Below are 18,753 nucleotides of genomic sequence, written 5' to 3' on the forward strand. Positions count from 1 at the left end.
ACAGTTGAAGGTATGCAGTCCATGTGCAGGACTGGGACAATGTCTCACCAAGCTCCTGCCACCTTGCAGACCAGGAGAGACCAGGCAATTGAGAAGTCTGACAGCTCAGCAAGGCCCCAACCATGGGACCCCATACTCACTACTATCCATCAGCAAAACCCTTGACCATATTTCTGGCTAGCAGTGAAGCCCTGCCCAGGGGTTGAGCAACCCCACTACTGGGACTTTTCAGCAGAGAGAAACTGTTTCCATGGCAATTCAGGAGCAGGGCAGACCAGGAATAGGGTCCTCCTCTAAGGCCAGCCATCAGAAAAATCCTAGCAATCAGGCAGCAAGGTCCCACCCCTGGAGCAGACCAGCAATAAGCTCCACATTCAGGAGATCCTCCCCTCCCTTGCCTTACAAGTCAGAAGGGAAGCCTCGTCTCTGGAGAAAAGAAGCAGCAAAACCCGGAAGCCCAGTGAAAGTCAGCAGAAAGACAGAGAATCCTAGTACAGAAAGCTTGGAGAAGTTCAGGGCTAGAACCCAAGTCTCACATACAAACACTAAGTCACCAAAAAGTCCAAAAAAGAGGGGGAAAAAACAAAAAATAGCTTGAGAATAGAAAATTACTCTGGTGATAGGGAGGAATGAGTCATAAATTAAGAACAGGACAATCATATCAGTATGGCTACATGTGAAGTCTCAAACAAAAATGCACTTTGGAATTATTCCCAAAAAGAATTCCTTTAAGAGTATAAAATAATTTTTAAAAAATGAAGAAATAGGAGAAAATTGGGAAAAGAAATGAAATTACAAGAGAATCACGAACATGGAGTCAATAAAATTGGAAAAGATAGGGAAAAATTTACCGAAGAAAATGACTTTCTAGAAAATACAATTGGCTAAATGGAACAAGAAGTAAAAAAGCTTAATGAAGAAAATAATTTTTTAAGAATTGTAATTGAATGGATGAGACCTAATTGCTCTCTGAGACATCAAGATATGATGAAACAAAATTTAAAATAAAAAAAATAGAAGAAAATATGAAATTTCTCATTGGAAAAGCATTTGATCTGCAAAATAGATCCAGGAGAGGTAGTATAGGAATGATTGAAGTACCTGAAAAAAAGATAATAAAAAGAAATGACCCCACAACATCTTTCAAGAAATAATCAAAGAACATTATCGTCATATATTAGAACCAGAGAGCAAAATAGAAATTGAAAGAATACACCCACGACCACCTGAAAAAGATCCCAAAATAAAACTCCCAGGAGCATATTAGCCAAATTCAAGAGCTCACAGACCAATGAGAAATATTGCCAGTAGACCAAAAAGAAACAATTCAGATATCATGTAACTACACTGAAGACTGTGACCAGTATGTGGAAGAGCATTCCTAGCCACAGTTAAACACATTGAAACTTCACTTTATCATTATGATGTCGTTTTGGTACTCTTGAAGAATGAAGACAATAACCAAGTACACTCAAGATTACATAGGATAAAGCAGCTTCCACAGTAAAGAACTGGAAATTTGGAGCATTACATGCCAAAAGTTAAAAGGAGTTAGAAGTACAACAAAAAATCACCTACAAAGCCAAACTGAATATGATCACTCATAGGAAAACAAGGACATTTAATGAAACAAAGTACTTTCAAGTATTTCTGAAGAAAATACCAGAACTAAATAAAGAAAAATAAATAACTTGATGTCCAAATGCAAGACTGAAGGGAAACGTAAAAAGTAAGTAAGAAACAAGAAAGAGAAAAAGTAAGAAAACATTAAGGATAAAATGTTTATATTTCTCTACGGCAAGGTAATATTTGTAACTCTTAACAACTTTATTACTATAAGAACAACTAGAAAGAGTATATGGAAATGGAGCTTGTGGATAAAAGGAGAATTTGATGAGAAGATACAAAGAAGGGGGTTGATGAAGAAAATTGAACTGAAAGAATGACAGGGGAGATTGAATGAGGTAAATTAGCCACATAATTGCTGAATGAAAGAACTATTCTAAAGGAGGGGAATTTGGGGCTGGTTGTGGCAGACAAATCTTCAAGCTTAATCTCATCAAAATTGGCTCAAAGGAGGAATAACATGCACACTCAGTTGAATACAGAAACTGTCTATAGCTACAATGAAGTAAGAAGAAATGGATAGAATAGAAGGGGTAGAGGAAACTGAGAAAAGGGAGGGTATATTGGGGAAGAAAGGGATCAGAAGTGAGACACTTGTGAAGTGGTAAAAGATGGAGCATAATAGAATATAAGTGGGGGATAAAAGATGTGAAAAATAGCATGGAGGGAAATACAGTTAGTTTTAACTATAAATGCGAATGGGATGAACTCACTCATAAAATGGAAGCAGGTAACAGAATGGACTTAAAAAAAGAATTTTACAATATCTTCTTTGCAAGGATATATTTTAAGGAGAGAGATATGAATAGGGTAAAGGTAAGGAGCTGAAGAAGTATCTACTATGCTTCAACTGAAGCAAATAAATCAGGGATAGCAATCATGATCTCAGAGAAAGCAAAAATAAATCTAATTCACTGAGAAAAAGAAGGAAACTCTTTTTTGCTGAGAGGTACTATAGTCAATGAAATCAAATCAATACTAAATATAGATACACCAAATGGTACAGCATGTAAATTTTTGCGAGAACCTGAATGAGTTACAGGAGGAAACAGAAAATAAAACTACACTTGCAGAGGACCTAAATTTTCCCCTCTTAAAACTTTATAAATCTAACCAAGAAATAAACAAAAAAAGGAGCTAAAGAGGTGAATTAAAGTCCAAAAAAGGGATATAATGTAGATCTCTGGAGCAATTTGAATGAGGATGGAAAGGAATATATCGTTATGTTTTTTTCCTAGGCTGTACATGACACTTATACAAAAACTGACCATGTATTAGGATGCAAAAACATCACTACTAAATGCAGAAAAGCAGAAACATTAAATGCATCATTGTGAGACCATCGTGCAGTAAAAGTTGCATCCAATAATGGACAATGGAAATAGATATTAAAACTTAATTGGAAATGACATAATCTAATACTCAAAAGCAAGTAGTTCACAGAATAAATCATAGAAACAATAATTTCATTAAAGATATTGACAACAATGAGACAACATGAATATATGTGGGATTCAACTAAAGCAGTACTTGGGGAAAATTTATTTCTCTAAGTACTTTTATCAATAAAATAGAGAAACAGCAGATCAAAGGATTAGGCATGCAATTACAAAAGCTAGGAAAAGAAAAAAATTAAAAATCCCAAATTAAGTATCAAATTGGAAACCTAAAAAATAAAAGGAGAAGAAAACGAAATTAAAGAATTGGAATAGACCCCAAGGGAGCAACACTATTATGCCTTGCAGGTGACATGAAGTAATGCTTAGAGAACCCTGGAAAACCAACTAAACAACTACTTGAAATTATTCACACCATTGCAAACTTGTAGTGTACAAAATTAACTCACAGGGCAGAGCCAAGATGGCGGAGTAGAAAGACACACATATGCTAGCTCCGAACCCACAGCCCATAAAATATCTGTAAAGACGAACTCCCAACAAATTCTGGCGCAGCAGAAGCCACAAAACAACGGAGCAGATGAGATTTCTGCTCCAGAGAGCCCTGAAAACCTGACACAAAATGTCAGTGGCGCTGCGGATCTGGAGCCGAACCCAGCCCTGCCTTTGCTGTGTGGTGCTGTGGGGAGCAGATACGAGCAGGGACAGAATCTCCAGCAGCTGCGCGAGTCCCTCCACCCACGGTCCCCAAAGGTTGGTGAGAGGGTCTTCTCAGCTTGCCGAGAGGGGAGAGGACCCCTCAGCAGGCAGCAGCAGTGGTGGGAGTAGACTGGGGCTCCCCAAGCAGGCAGGAATCTGGATCCATGTTTGAAGGTCTCTGCATAAACTCCCTGAGGGAACTGAGGCCCTGTGGTGGCCTTGCCTCAGTCTGAGCACGTGAACTTAATCTCACACTGAATAGCAGCCCCACCACTGCCAAAGCCCTGTGGCTGGGAAGCAGCATTTAAATCTCAGACTCCAAGCACAGCCTGGGAGGATCTGGAGGCAAGGTGGGTGTGAAGAGAATATTCAGAAGTCAAGTCACTGGCTGGGAAAATGCCCAGAAAAGGGGAAAAAAATAAGAGTATAGAAGGTTACTTTCTTGGTGAACAGGTGTTTCCTCCCTTCCTTTTTGATGAGGAAGAACAATGCTTACCATCAGGGAAAGACACAGAAGTCAAGGCTTCTGTATCCCAGCCCACCCAATGGGCTCAGGCCATAGAAGAGCTCAAAATAGATTTTGAAAATCAAGTTAGAGAGCTGAAGGAAATACTGGGAAGAGAAATGAGAGACATACAAGTAAAGCATGAAAAGCAGGTAAACACCCTACAAAAGGAGACCCCAAAAAATGCTGAAGAAAATAACACCTTGAAAAATAGGCTAACTCAATTGGCAAAAGAGGTTCAAAAAGCCAATGAGGAGAAGAATGCTTTCAAAAGCAGAATTAGCCAAATGGAAAAGGAAGTTCAAAAGCTCACTGAACAAAATAGTTCTTTCAAAATTAGAATGGAACAGATGGAGGCCAACGACTTTATGAGAAATCAAGAAATCACAAAACAAAACCAAAAGAATGAAAAAATGGAAGATAGTGTGAAATATCTCATTGGAAAAAACAACTGACCTGGAAAATAGATCCAGGAGAGACAATTTAAAAATTATGGGACTACCTGAAAGCCATGATCAAAAAAAGAGCCTACGCATCATCCTTCATGAAATGATCAAGGAAAACTGTCCTTAATTTCTAGAACCAGAGCGCAAAATAAGTATTCAGGGAATCCACAGATCACTGCCTGAAAGAGATCCAAAAAAAGAAACCCCTAGGAACATTGTGGCCAAATTCCAGAGTTCCCAGGTCAAGGAGAAAATATTGCAAGCAGCTAGAAAGAAACAATTCAAGTACTGTGGAAATACAATCAGGATAGCACAAGGTCTAGCAGCTTCTACATTAAGGGATCAAAGGCAGTGGAACACGGTATACCAGAAGTCAAAGGAACTAGGCCTAAAACCAAGAATCACCTACCCAGCAAAACTGAATATAATACTTCAGGGGAAAAATTGATCTTTCAATGAAATAGAGGACTTTCAAGCATTCTTGATGAAAAGACCAGAGCTGAAAAGAAAATTTGACTTTCAAACACAAGAATGAAGAAAAGCATGGAAAGGTAAACAGCAAAGAGAAGTCATAAGGGACTTATTAAAGTTGAACTGTTTACATTCCTACATGAAAAGACAATATTTGAAACTCTTGAAACTTTTCAGTATCTGGGTACTGGGTGGGATTACACACACACACACACATGCACACGCACACGCACAGAAACATAGAGACAGAGTGCACAGAGTGTATTGAAGAGGATGGGATCATATCTTAAAAAAATGAAATCAAGCAGTGAGAGAGAAATATATTGGGAGGAGGAAGAGAGAAATGGAATGGGGCAAATTATCTCTCATAAAAGAGGCAAGCAAAAGACTTATTAGTGGAGGGATAAAGAGGGGAGGTGAGACAAATCATGAAGTTTACTCTCATCACATTCCACTAAAGGAAGGAATAAAATGAACACTCTTTTTGGTATGAAAACCTATCTTACAATACAGGAAAGTGGGGGATAAGGGGATAAGCAGGGTGTGGGGTATGATAGAAGGGAGGGCATGGGGAGGAGGGATCAATTTGAGGTCGACACTCATGGAGATGGACAGGCTCAAAAGAGAGAATAGAAGTAATGGGGGACAGAATAGGATGGAGGAAAATATACTTAGTCTTATACAACATGACTGTTATGGAAGTCATTTGCAAAACTACACAAATATTGCCTATATAGAATTGCTTGCCTTCCAAAGGGAAGGGGTGGGAGGGAGGAAGGAAGAGAAGTTGGAACTCAAAGTTATAGGAACAACTGTCGAGTACTGTTCTTGCTACTAGGAAATAAGAAATACAGGTAAGGGGGTATAGAAAGTTGTTTGGCCCTACAGGACAAAAGAGAAGATGGGGACAAGTGCAGAGTGGGATGATAGAAGAGAGAGCAGATTGGTGATAGGGGCAAGTAGAATTCTCGGTGTTTTGGGGTGGGGTGAGGGGACAAATGAGCAGAAAATTTGGAGCCCAAAATTTTGTGAAAATGAATGTTAAAAGTTAAATAAATAAATAAATAGACGGATAGATAGATAGATAAACAAACAAACAAGCAAATAAATAAATAAAAAAGAAGAAGGAAGAAAAAACAAAATAAACTCACGTAATTCATCAATATTTCTATATACTACCAACCAAGTCCAGGAGCAAGGAATAGGAAGATAAATTCCACTTAAAATAACTGCAGACATCTTCCTGCCAAGACAAACCCAAGAACTACGTGAACACAATTTTTAAAAAAACTTTTCACACTAATAAAGTCAGATCTAGACAACTGGGAAAACATTAATTGGTCATTGGCATTTTGAGGCAATATAATAGAAATAACAGTTTTACTACTTTTATTCTATTTATTCAGGACCATATCAATTAACCTACCAAAAACTTGTTGTACAGAACTAGAAAAAATAAAATATTCATCTGAAAGAGCAAAACTCAAGAATATCAAGGGAATTAATGAAAGATAAAAAAAAGGTGAGAAAGGTGTTCTAGCCATTTCAGATCTCAAACTGTACTATAAAGCCATTATTATCAAAACAGTCTCTCATTGGCTAAGAAATAGGGTGGTGGATCCCTGGAATAAATTAAGTACAATTTATCTAAAACAAGTATATTAGTGTAGCATATGTTAAACTCAAAAGATGCAAGCTTTTGGAATAAAAACTAACTGTTTGACAAAAACTCCTGGGAAAACAGGAAAACAGCATGATAAAAATTAGGTCAGCATCTCATAGCAAGGTAAGTTTGAAATGGGTACATGATTTTCACATAAAGGGTGATAGCACAAACAAATTAAAAGAACATGGAATTTATCTGTCAGATTTATGAACAGGGGAAGAATTTTGGACTGAAGGAGATACAGAGAGCTTACAAAACATAACATTGATCATTTTGATTACATAACATGAAAAGAGTTTGATTACTTTATTTTTTTTTTTTGCCTTAAGAAAAGCAATGCATTCAAAATTATAAGGAAATCAGAACACTGGTGGAAAAATAGTATTAAGTGTCTTTGATGAAGGCCTTATTTCTCAAATGTATAGATAATTGTGTCAAATTATAAAAATACAAGTCATTCCACAAATGCAAAATGTTTAAAGAATGTGAACATGCAGGTTTCAGTCAAAGAAATCAAATTGTTCTATAGTCATAAAAAAGAGTGCTTCAGATCACTACTGAGCAGAGAAACTCAGATGAAAACTTTCAAGTATCATCTCACACCTATTAGAGTAATTAAATAAAAAATAAAGTAAATAAAAAATAAAATGAAATGTTGGACATTGGAGGAGATGTGGGAAAGCAGGGACCTTAATGGAACTATGACTTTATTGAGCCAATCTGCACAGCAATTTGGACCTAGGTCCAAAGGGCAACCAAGCAGTACATATTCTTTGGTCCAGCAATGCCACTGCTAGATCTGTATCCCAAAGAAATCCACAAAAAGGGTAAAGTTTCTACTTGTACAAAAATATGCACAGTACTATTTTTTTGTGGTACCTAAGAATTGGAAATCAAAGGAATGCCCATCAATTCTCGAATGGCTAAACAAGCTGTTATATGATTGTAATGTAATATTATTATGCTTTAAGAAATGAAAAGGAAGTTGATTTCAGAAAAACGTGGAAAGACTTACAAACTGAGGCATGGTAAAGTGAACAGAATCAAGAGAATGTTGTACATAATAAAAGCAACATTGTTTAGTGAGGAACTGTGAATGGCATATCACTTGTCAGCAATGCAATGATCCAAGACAATCTCAAAGGGTAATGATGAAGCCATACTATCCACCTCCAGAGAAATAACTGGTATTGCCGGAACACAGACTAAAGCAGGCTCGTGATTTGCCTTTTGGGTCATCATGTTGAAAATGACTAACATGGAAATGTTTTTCATAACTGCACACTTACTTCCACTTCATTGCACATGGATAACCTGTATGTATGGTTGTTTACCACTTCAGGGAGCAGCGAGGGGATGGAAAGCAAGGATTGAATTCGGAGCTCAAAAATTTAAATAAAAAAATGTATAAAAAAGTTAAAAAGAGAAGGAACCAGAGACAGAAAGAACAGAGAGAGACAAAGACAAAGAGATAGAGGCAGATAGAAGGAGGGAGAGATAGAATCAGAAGGGAAGGGAGACAGAAAAGCAGACAGGAACATGGAAAGAAAGGGATGGAGAAAAAGATAAAAAGAGAGATCAATAAAAGATTTAAAGTGTTAAAACTTTCTACACAGAAAAGGAGGATGTCACTGGCCCCCATCTGTTCCTCTTCTCTCCCCTCCAAACAGCCCCACTCCATCTCTCCAGCCTGGACCTGCAGGACCAAGACAGGAGCCTAATGTCACATCAATGGCAGAGTCAGACTTTTTCTTTAAGTTTTAAGGTTAGTAAAGTTCTTTTCTCTGAATAACCCCATGACTGGGGGGTTAGACAGAAATTCAGGTTCCCCACGTGACTCAACTGCTGTGTGGTATCAGGTCCCTGTCTTGCTCCCCTACCCATCATTCACTGCAGCCAGCACAGAGCTGGCATATCTCTGTGTGCTCCTTCCCAGGCAAGGGCTGGGAGAGGGCAAGGGGTACTCCCTCCAAGCTGCTCCACGAGGAATTAGATTTTCTCTAATTCTCTCTTCCTCACTGATAACTCACCTCTCAAGTCCATCCTGCTCAACTATGTGGAAGTCCCAAAAGTCTAAGGATGACTCCACTGTTGGTGCCCCTAGGAAACTCACAGTCTTAGCGGTGACAGGGTTTGGCCTCAATTAACTCCATTAGAAAATCCAGACCATGAACTTCATGTCATGGAACAGAAAACTGATGTCCACAGAAAGTTAGGTTCTTGCCCATATTCACCCAGCTAGGACCTAGAAGGTAGGGCAATTGAATCTCTGACACAGGGTCCAGATCTCGGTCTCCTTCCCCTTTCAGCAGGCTGCCTGATAAGTGGTGCCAGAAAGACAGCAGCCTGGGTGCTGTAAAAAGACCCAGTTCTAGAGTGGGCACATTAGAAAGTTGTAGGCTGCGAGGGTCAAGAGTCAGGATAGTGCCACTTGATGCATTCAGGGATAGAATCATAGAGCAGTCAGAATCTAGGCTGTCCATCAAGCTTCTGTTCAAAACTGCAGGATCAAAGTTGGGAAGGACATCCCAGGAAGGGGGAACTGTGTAAGCCAAGGCAGAATGGTGGGACATGAACACAGATGATGCTGCCACGTCCAAGCTATAGGGAACATAACGAGGGCAGAAGGGAACAAGGAGAGACACAACTGGAGAGTTTAGAGGACCATAAAGGAGACAGGAAAAGGATATATAGATTAAGTTTGCTTTACTAAAGTTATGTGCTCCTTCTTTCAAAGGCTGTAGTGTGTTCTCTGCGGCATGAGGAACCCAGTTTTCCTGGCTCAGTCACCAGGAGACACAAACCAGAAGGGGAAAGATTCCTGTGTTTGGAAAATGGAGACATGAGTACTAGTTTTGGACCTGACACTAGACTCATAAAATGTTACATGGGTTGCAAAGGATTTCCAGAGCCTGAAGAGTTAGAGAAGGTCGTTTGAAAATTGTAAGGGTTTGTCCCTGATGCGGATGAAGCTCCAGAGAGGAGTCTAGGGCTCATCTCTAAGGACGGGCTTTCTTCCCATCAGGTAGACTTAACACTCCCTCACCTGTCACCACCAGAATCAGGGCTTCACTGAGCTCTGACCACAAGGGCCCCTGCCTTGAGCGGCAGCTGTAGCTTCTTGCCTCATTCCAGCCATCCACATTTCTGAGCATCAACTCGGCCGGCTGGAAAGAGGGATTTTTCTCTTCTCTGAGCTCTCCATCCTTCCAGAGCTGAAATCGGTTACTCCCCAGTGGCCCTGGCATCTGAGAGTCACCTCTGCTCCCCGAGGGATCACAGGACTCGGGTCAGCACTGAGGGTGGGCCTGGGAAGGTGGTCTGAGAGAGAAATAAATTGGATTCTGAGATATTCCTCTTGCCCCAGTGTTTCTTTCACTTCTGGATTCTGAGGTCCCTCCCCGAATGACCCTGTCCATGCATCCCAATGTCTCTTTATTCCCTCCCCAGTTAATCTGGGAGTGAAATACAGGATTGATTTGGAACAAGGAGTGAAAAGAGTGAACAGTGTGATTCTCGGAGCTGAACTCACCCATCTGTGCCCTCACTGCCCAGTCCAGACACAACTCTGTAAGAGAAGCTCAGGTTACAGTTGCCGCCCTTCCAGCCCAAACTGACCCTTTCCCAGTTCTCACTAAAGTCCCTGATCCTCTAATTCTACTTTGGTCAGAGTATGAAGGAAGATTCCTTTGAGTAAACACTGGATTCCTGCTACACTCAAAATATATCTGTCTTCTCTGTAGGCTCCTCTTTGTCCTTCAGAGTCAGCCAGACAATGATCTTGTCAAAATATCCCTCCCTCCCCATGACAGATCCTGGATACTCACCAAAACTGATCACAAAAGCAATGGTAGGGCCCATCGTGGGTCTTCACCTCTGTCCTACATTGACCAGACTCAACTGTGCAAAGGGGAAAAGGTAGGCAGATTAGGGGCTGGCCCAGGATGTGGTGGCTAGCCCTGCTGCCTTACACCCCTTAACCAAGGCCCCACAATTTCTGCTGTTATAGAGATGAATGGGGGATCATGGTCCTTCAAGGTTTAGCTCTGAGGATATCAAAGACTCTTAAGGTAAATGTAGCCTGGAAAGAATGAAGGAATCTGATGCATATGAGGTATTGCAGCCCACCGAAGAGGACCAAGACCAAGAAGACAGACATTTGCTGGACACAACTGCCCCCCCCGCCCCAACCCCATGTAAATCTCACCCAGAAAGGACCAAGACTTGACAAAAAGGCCTAATGCTGTGGCACCTGAAGATTCGGACTCAGATCTTGGACTCAGTACCTTAAAGTCCGTCAGTCCATTAAATATCCACATTTTTTTTCATTCACGATTATACTCATCTTTCTTGATTAAGTTATTCCTGGACACAACTCAGTTCTTCTCATTTTTGAAATATGATGTCACAAAATCTATACTAGGTGCTAGATCTTGGAAATTCTGACTGTGTTTCTTCAGTATTTAAAGGGTTTTTTTTTTTTCTTATTGCTTGCAACATTTTCTGCTGAACGTGAGAGTTTTGAAACTTGACTGTGATATTCATGTAAGTTTTCCTCCTTCATTCATTTTCAGGTGATGAATGGCAGGGTTTTTTTCTATTCCTGGCTTGCCCTCTTGTTCTAGAACTTCAAAGACAATTTTCCTCAGTAATTTCTTTTAGTCTTGTACCCAGATTCTTTATAATAATTTTCAGGCATTCTGACAATACTTATATTGTCCCTCCTTACTCTTTACTCCAAATTGGTTGGTTTTTTTCCTAATGAAATGTTTCATATTTTATTCTATTTTTTCTAATTGTATTATGTTCGGGTATCTTATAATATCATTCATTTCCTCATGCTAAATTTTAATTTTCAAGGTGTTGTTTTCTTCCTTATAATTTTATATCTCTTTTTCCAGTTGGTTAATTTTCTTTTTATAGTTTTCTAGGGTTACCTTTACTTTATTTTTTAGATTTTTCTCAGTCTCTCTTATTTGATTTTTCTCTGCTTTTTGAATTTTTCCAAGAACTCTTTTGGGTCGTGTGACCATTTTGCATTAATTGTTGGGGAAGAAGTGGCTTCCTTTTGCCTCACTATATTCTGAATAAAATTCTGCATCTTCTTTTACAACAAAGTAGCTATCTCTGATTGGGTTCTTTTTCCTTTGCTTACTCACTTTAATTTGTATGTTGTTTTATTTCATTTACTTTATTTCAGCTTATTCTTACAATCAAGTTTTATTCTCAAGTCACGGGTAATGTTGTACTATACCTCAGGTACACCTTATTGTTATTTACTGAATTCTGCCTAGGATCAACCTGAGAGACTGCACTCCTTCCCTAAGCCATATTTTGGATCCCCATCCTGAAAATGTTCTTATTCGCTGTAGTACCACACTCACTGGGTATGCAGTATCACACTCACTCATTCTTCCCTGCCCACAGCAACATCCTAGGATCACTTCTGGTTATCACTAATAAGCCTGGCTTCTGGAAACAATTCAGGGGAAAGAATCTTCAATATTCAGCTGTTCATTAGATTAAAGTTTGTGAGGTAACAATTTGTGAGGTTAAAGCTCTTGATTCTATGAGGGAAGTTTCTTGAGACCAAGTCTACTTCCTGAGAGAGCTGATCCAGGGCCTTCTCTTTGTTAGTGCAGTGGAGTTAGTCTGCAGGTGTCTATACTTCACTCAGGATAAACCCCAGCCAACAGAGGTACTGTCCTTTATGAGGTCTTCTCAAGATATGTTCAGAGGACAACTGCTTTACCCCTTTACTTTTACTGCTCTACATTCATTTTGTGGTGATTTTCTATCTCTTTTTGAAGGAAATCTGGAGAACACGAAAATTTCTGACCTTTTCTGCCATTTTTCCAAAATGTCTCTTGATGTTTACTCATGGGAGAATACATTTATTCATTTTTTTTAAAGAGGTTGTGGTGGAGGAAAGATACTAACTTTTCTACCTATACAGTAGTATTAAAATATCCTCTTCCTACAAAACTATATTTATATCTTTCTATAGATGTATGTGTGTATGTATGTAAATATATGTATATAGGTACATAAATATATGTATACGAATATATATTTATAAATATATGTAAATAACTATATATAATTCTAACTATACACGTGTGTGCGTGTGTGTGTGTACTATATTTATATATGGCTGACCAAGTGATACCAACCCAAAATCAGTAAGGGGAACAGGATAGAGGATTCACAGTGATAGCATTAGAGAAAATACCACACCCTCAGAGAATCGACCATGGAATACAGAGAAAATAGTGATGAAGCTCAAAGGAAGCAACCTGTTAGACTGAGTGAAGGTTAGAAAATAATTTCAGGAAGTATGCTACATGTTGTGTATAATTTGGAATAGATATTGGGCCCTGCATTTTTCCAGGGACCCAGTGGAGAAATTTCTAACCCTGACCTTTGGGGAGAATATGTGCCAATAGCCACAGAAATAAGAGGAGGATAAAAGATTGAGGAACTAGTTGCTTGTCTCCTTTGTCAATCGGCCTCTTGGAAATGGATCAGAAGGGGGTGGAGAACATTTCATAAACTTTCCCATCAGCCTTGCTTCAGCTACATACTGGTAAAAGGAATACATTTTCTTAACTTGCTAGGCACTAATCCAGATATGGCATTCATGCTGAGGAAGGCAGAGTACAGTGGAAATACCTTAAAGAGGGAGGAACCAAGATGGCAAAGTAGAAGCAGGGATTTGCTTGAGCTAAAAAAAGGACTCTAAACAAATTCTAGAGCAAAAGAAGCCAAAAGAAGACAGACTCAAGAAAATTTCCAGCCCCAGGAAATCTAGAGAGTTGACAGGAGTGGTCTATCACACCAGTCTGGGAGTGAATCTCAGTTCAGCATGGGCCTCAGCAGAACAGACTTAACTGGAACAGGCCATGGGGGACCAAATTGCTGGTGACTGTAGTGATTTCTATTCTTCTGAACCCACAAACCCCACAGACAGCTTTGAAGGTCACTGGAAAGGCTCTCTCACCTGACTGAGTGGGGTGCGTGATCCAGTCCCAATGCCAGCCCCTGAATCCTGGCGGTGACTGCTTCTGAAGCCCTCAACTTAAAAAGGGGATCAATGGTCAGGCATTTGACTGGGCAGCTACACAGCGAACCCTCTAATTAACAAAGAGTTCAAAAGTCAAGTGATTGTTTGGGAGCATGAGCAAACAGGAAAACAACAGATTATTGATTATTACTTTCTCGGTGAAAAGGTATTTTCTTATATCATTGGTGACAAGGAAGAAAAAGGCATGCAAACAGAAATAGACAAAAAAATCGAGGTACATGCATCCAAAGCCTCAAAGAAAAATATGGATTGGTCTCAGGCAACGGAAAAGCTCAAACATAATTTGGAAAATCAAGTAAGAGGAGTAGAGGAAAAATTGGGAAGAGAAATTCGAGTGATGGAAGAAAATCATGAAAAATGAGTCAACAGCTTGCTAAAGGAAACACCAAAACATGTTGAAGAAAATAACACCTTTAAAATTAGACTAACTCAAATGGCAAAAGATATTTAAAAGTCAAGTAGGAGAAGGCTGTCTTAAAAAGCAGAATGGGCCAAATAGAAAATTGTTTTCATTGAAGAAAATAATTCTTTAAAAATGAGAATTGTAAAAAATAGAAGAAAATGTGAAATATCTCATTGGAAAAATAACTGATCTGGAAAACAGACCCAGGAGAGAGAATTTGAAAATGATTGGGTTACCTGACAGTCATGATCAAAACAAAAACAGATTCTAGACATGAACTTTCAAGAAATTATCAAAGAAACCTGTTCTGATTTTCAAGAACCAGAGAGTAAAATAAAAATGGAAAGAATCCAACAATTATCTCCTGATATAGATGTCAAAAGGAAAATTACTGTTAATATTGTAATGAAATTCCAGAATTCTCAGGTCAAGGATAAAATATTACAAGCAGCCGGAAAAAAAATACTTCAAGTATTGTGGGAACACAATAAGGATACCACTAGATTTATCAGCTTCTACAGTAAGGGTTTGAAGTGCTTGGAATATGATATTTCAGAAGTCAAAGAAACTAGGAATGAAATCAAGGATCACATATCCATCAAAATTTGGTATAATGATTCAGGAGAACAATTGGAATCTCAATGAAATATATGACTTCCTTGCATTCTTGGTGAAAAGACCAGAGCTCAACGAAAAATTTAACCTTCAGATACAAGAAGGAATAGAAGCATGAAAAGGTAAATGGGAAAGAGAAATGAAAAGGGATTTATTAGTGTTGAACTGTTTATGTTCCTACATGGAAAAATGATATTTTTAACTCATGATATCTTTCTCAGTATTATGGCAGTTAGAGGGAATATATACATACATGTATGTCTGTATATACATGTTTGTATGTGTATGCACATGTAGATGTATATATGTGTGTCTATATATGTATGTATATATATGTATGTATTATATATTATATGTTATATATATATATATATATATATATATATATATATATATATATAGAGAGAGAGAGAGAGAGAGAGAGAGAGAGAGAGAGAGAGAGAGAGAGAGAGAGAGATAATGTAGTAAAGCATGTCACATACAAGAGGCCAGAAAGAATTTTTACAATGTAAGGGAAGAGAGAGAAGGTGAGAGGGAATAAGTAAGCCTTTCTCTCATTACATTTGACTTCAGGAGGGAATAACATATACCCTAAATTGGGTATGAAAGTTTATCTGGCCCTATACAAAAGTAGGGAGGGAGGGGAATAGAGACGGGTGATAATAGAAAAGATGGTAGTGAGAGAGAGGGTGTAATCAGAAGCTAACATTTTTGTAGAAGAAAAGAGAAAAAGAAAGAATAGAATAAATGGAGGGCAGAACAGAATAAAAGGAAGTACAGGTAGTCTTTCATAACATAATGGTTGTAGAAGTGTTTTGCATGACTACACATATAAAACCTATATCAAATTGCTAACTTTCTCGGTGAGTATGTGTGGGTAGGGAGAAACGAAGAAAAGGTGAAACTCAAAACTTTAAAAATTAATCCGGAAAACTGTTTTTACATGCAACTAGGAAATAAAATATATAAGCAATGAGGTGTAAAAATCTATTAACCTACAGGAAAATAGAAGGGAAGGGCACATGGGGTGGGGAAAGTTTAATAGAAGGGAGGGCAGATTGGAAAGAAGGGCAATCAGAATACAAGCTGTCCTGGGTTGGGAGGAGGGAGAGAGATGGGGAGAACATTTGAAGTTCAAAATTTTGTGAAAGTGAATGCTGAAACCTGAAAATATTTTTTTATTTTTTAATTTATTTTTGGTTAATAATTGATTCGTTTGCAGTTTTCCACAATCAGTTCTATAAGTTTAATATTTTTCTCCCCATCACTTGTCTCTTCCCATGATGGCATGCAATTCTTATTAGCTACACATACATTCTTATTAAACACATTTTCACATTAATCATTAATTAAATGAATTAAATGAATGGGAGAAAGTATGAGGAAAAAGAAAACAAACCAAACCAAAACAGAACAAAATAGAAAGTAGTCTTCATTCTGAATTCTGACTCTATAGTTCTTACTCTTAAGGTAGATGCTATATTGTATCGAATCTTTTGGGAATGTTTTAGGTCTTTGCATTCCTGTGAAGGGTGAAGTATCAGAAATACTTCTCACATCCAGTGGCTGTAATTGTGTATAATGCTCTCCTGGGTCTGCTCATTTCACTCAGCATCAGTTCCTATTAGCCTTTCCAGATTTTTCTCACGTCTGCCTGTTCATTATTAATTAGAATTCCATTACATATATATATATACCACAATTTGTTCAGTCATTCCCCAATTTTGGGGCACTCCCTCAATTACTAGTTCTTGACTACCACAAAAAGAACTTCTCTAAATATTTTGTTCATGTGGGTGCTTTTCCCATTTTTATGATCTCTTTGAAATATAGCCCTACAAGAGGTATTTCAGGGTCAAAGGGTGTGCACATTTTTACAGCCGTTTAGGCATAAATGCAAATTGCTCTACAGAATGATTGGATCAGCTCACAAGTCCATCAGCAATGAATTAGATTTCCAACTCTTCCAGATCTTCTCCAATGTTTATCATCTATTTATTTTGTCACATTAGCCGATCTGAGAGGTGTGATGTGGAACCTCTGAGTTGTTTTGATTTGCACTTCTCTAGTGTTTCAGAGCGTTTTTTTATATAACTACAGATAGCTTAAATTTCTTCCTCTGAAAATTGCCTGTTCATTTTCTTTGACCATTAATAAATTGGGGAATGACTTGTATTCTTGTAAATTTGATTCAGTTCTCTTATATATTTTAGAAATATGGCCTTTATCACAAACAGGAATTGTGACAACTCTCTTCCAGTTTTCTGCATCCCTCCTAATGTTGGTTGCATTGACTTCGTGCAAAAAGAATTTAGTTTAATTTAATCAAAGTTATCCATTTTGCATTTCATAATATCATCTATCTCATGTTTGGTCATAAATTTCTCCATTCCTCATACATATAAATGAAAAAGAAATTACTCCTTCCTCCCCTAATCTGTTTATGATGTCAGCCATTATATCTAAGAGGTGCAACTATTTGGACTTTATTCTGGTGTACATTGTCAGACACTTGTCTGTGATCAGTTTTGGTCACACTATTTTCCAGTTTTTCCAGTAGTTTTTGTGAATCAGTGAGTTCTTATTTGAGAAGGTCAGGTCCTGGGTATTATCAAACAGCATTCTGTTACAAACATTGAATACTGTGTCTTTTGATCTCAACTGCTAATCTACTTATCTACTTCTTAGTAGTACCAAGTGGTTTTGAAGATTGTTGCTTAATAACATAATTTAGGATGTGATATGGCTGGATCACCTTCCCTAACATTTCTTTTCATCAGTTCCCTTGATTATCTGGAACTTTTAATCTTCCAGATGAATTTTAATTTTATTTTTTCTAGCTCTAGAAAAAAAATCTTTTTTTGGTAATTTCATTGGTATATCAATAATAAGTGAATTAATTTAGTTTTAATTATAATTTTCATTATATTGGCTTGGCATACCCTTGGATAATGGATGTTTTTTCAATTAGTTAGATCTGACTTTATTTGTGCATAAAGTGTTTTGTACCTGTGTTGGTAAAGTTTCTGGCTTTCTTTTGGCAGGTAGACTCCCAAATATTTTATATTAACTACTGTAACTTTAAATAAGATTTTTTATATCTCTTGCTATTAGACTTTGTTAGTAGTATATAGAAATGAAGATGATTTATATGTCTTTATTTTGTATCCTGCAACTTTGAAAAGTTCTTTATTAAGCCCACCCCAACACGACAGAGCACAGCCCAGTGTGATGGAGCACAGCCCAGCGCAGCCTGTGTAGCTCTGCAGGGACAGGACCCAGAACATGCTTCAGGGAGCCACCAGAAGCAGCAGTTCTCAGATTGCTCAACCCACAAACTCCACACACAGCTTCAAAGGACATTGGGAGAGCTCCTTTACCCAGGAGAGGGGAACGTGACAGCAGCTACTATAGCAGTAGCTTCCATTTTTGGAGCACTCTGCCTAGAGCCCCTGGAGAACTCAGTTGCTGATCTAGATCTCAGCCCTGAGTGCCAGCCCTGGGAGACCACCAACTAAAGCCACTGGGGGAATTGAGCAGCTTATCTGAATCTCAGCACTCTGCCTTGGGGTGAGGAGGAGCACTGCTATGGTGGAGCTGGAGGTGGTTGTGGTGAGAGAATTCTAACTGCAGATTCTGGGCCAAAAAGTTTTGGTTGCTTCCAGATCAGTGTGTAGGCCAAGAGAAGAGTAACTCCTCTACCTTGATTGTGCCATCTTGCAGGAACTGAAAACTTACAGGTCCCCAGAGTATACCCTCTTCTTGACAAAAGACTCAAAAGTTAGTAACTGACTGGAAAAAATGCCCAAAAAAGGGAGAAAAAAATAAGACTATAGAAGGC

This window comes from Notamacropus eugenii, chromosome 5 (genome assembly GCF_028372415.1).
Source record: "Notamacropus eugenii isolate mMacEug1 chromosome 5, mMacEug1.pri_v2, whole genome shotgun sequence".
Lineage (NCBI taxonomy): Eukaryota > Metazoa > Chordata > Mammalia > Diprotodontia > Macropodidae > Notamacropus > Notamacropus eugenii.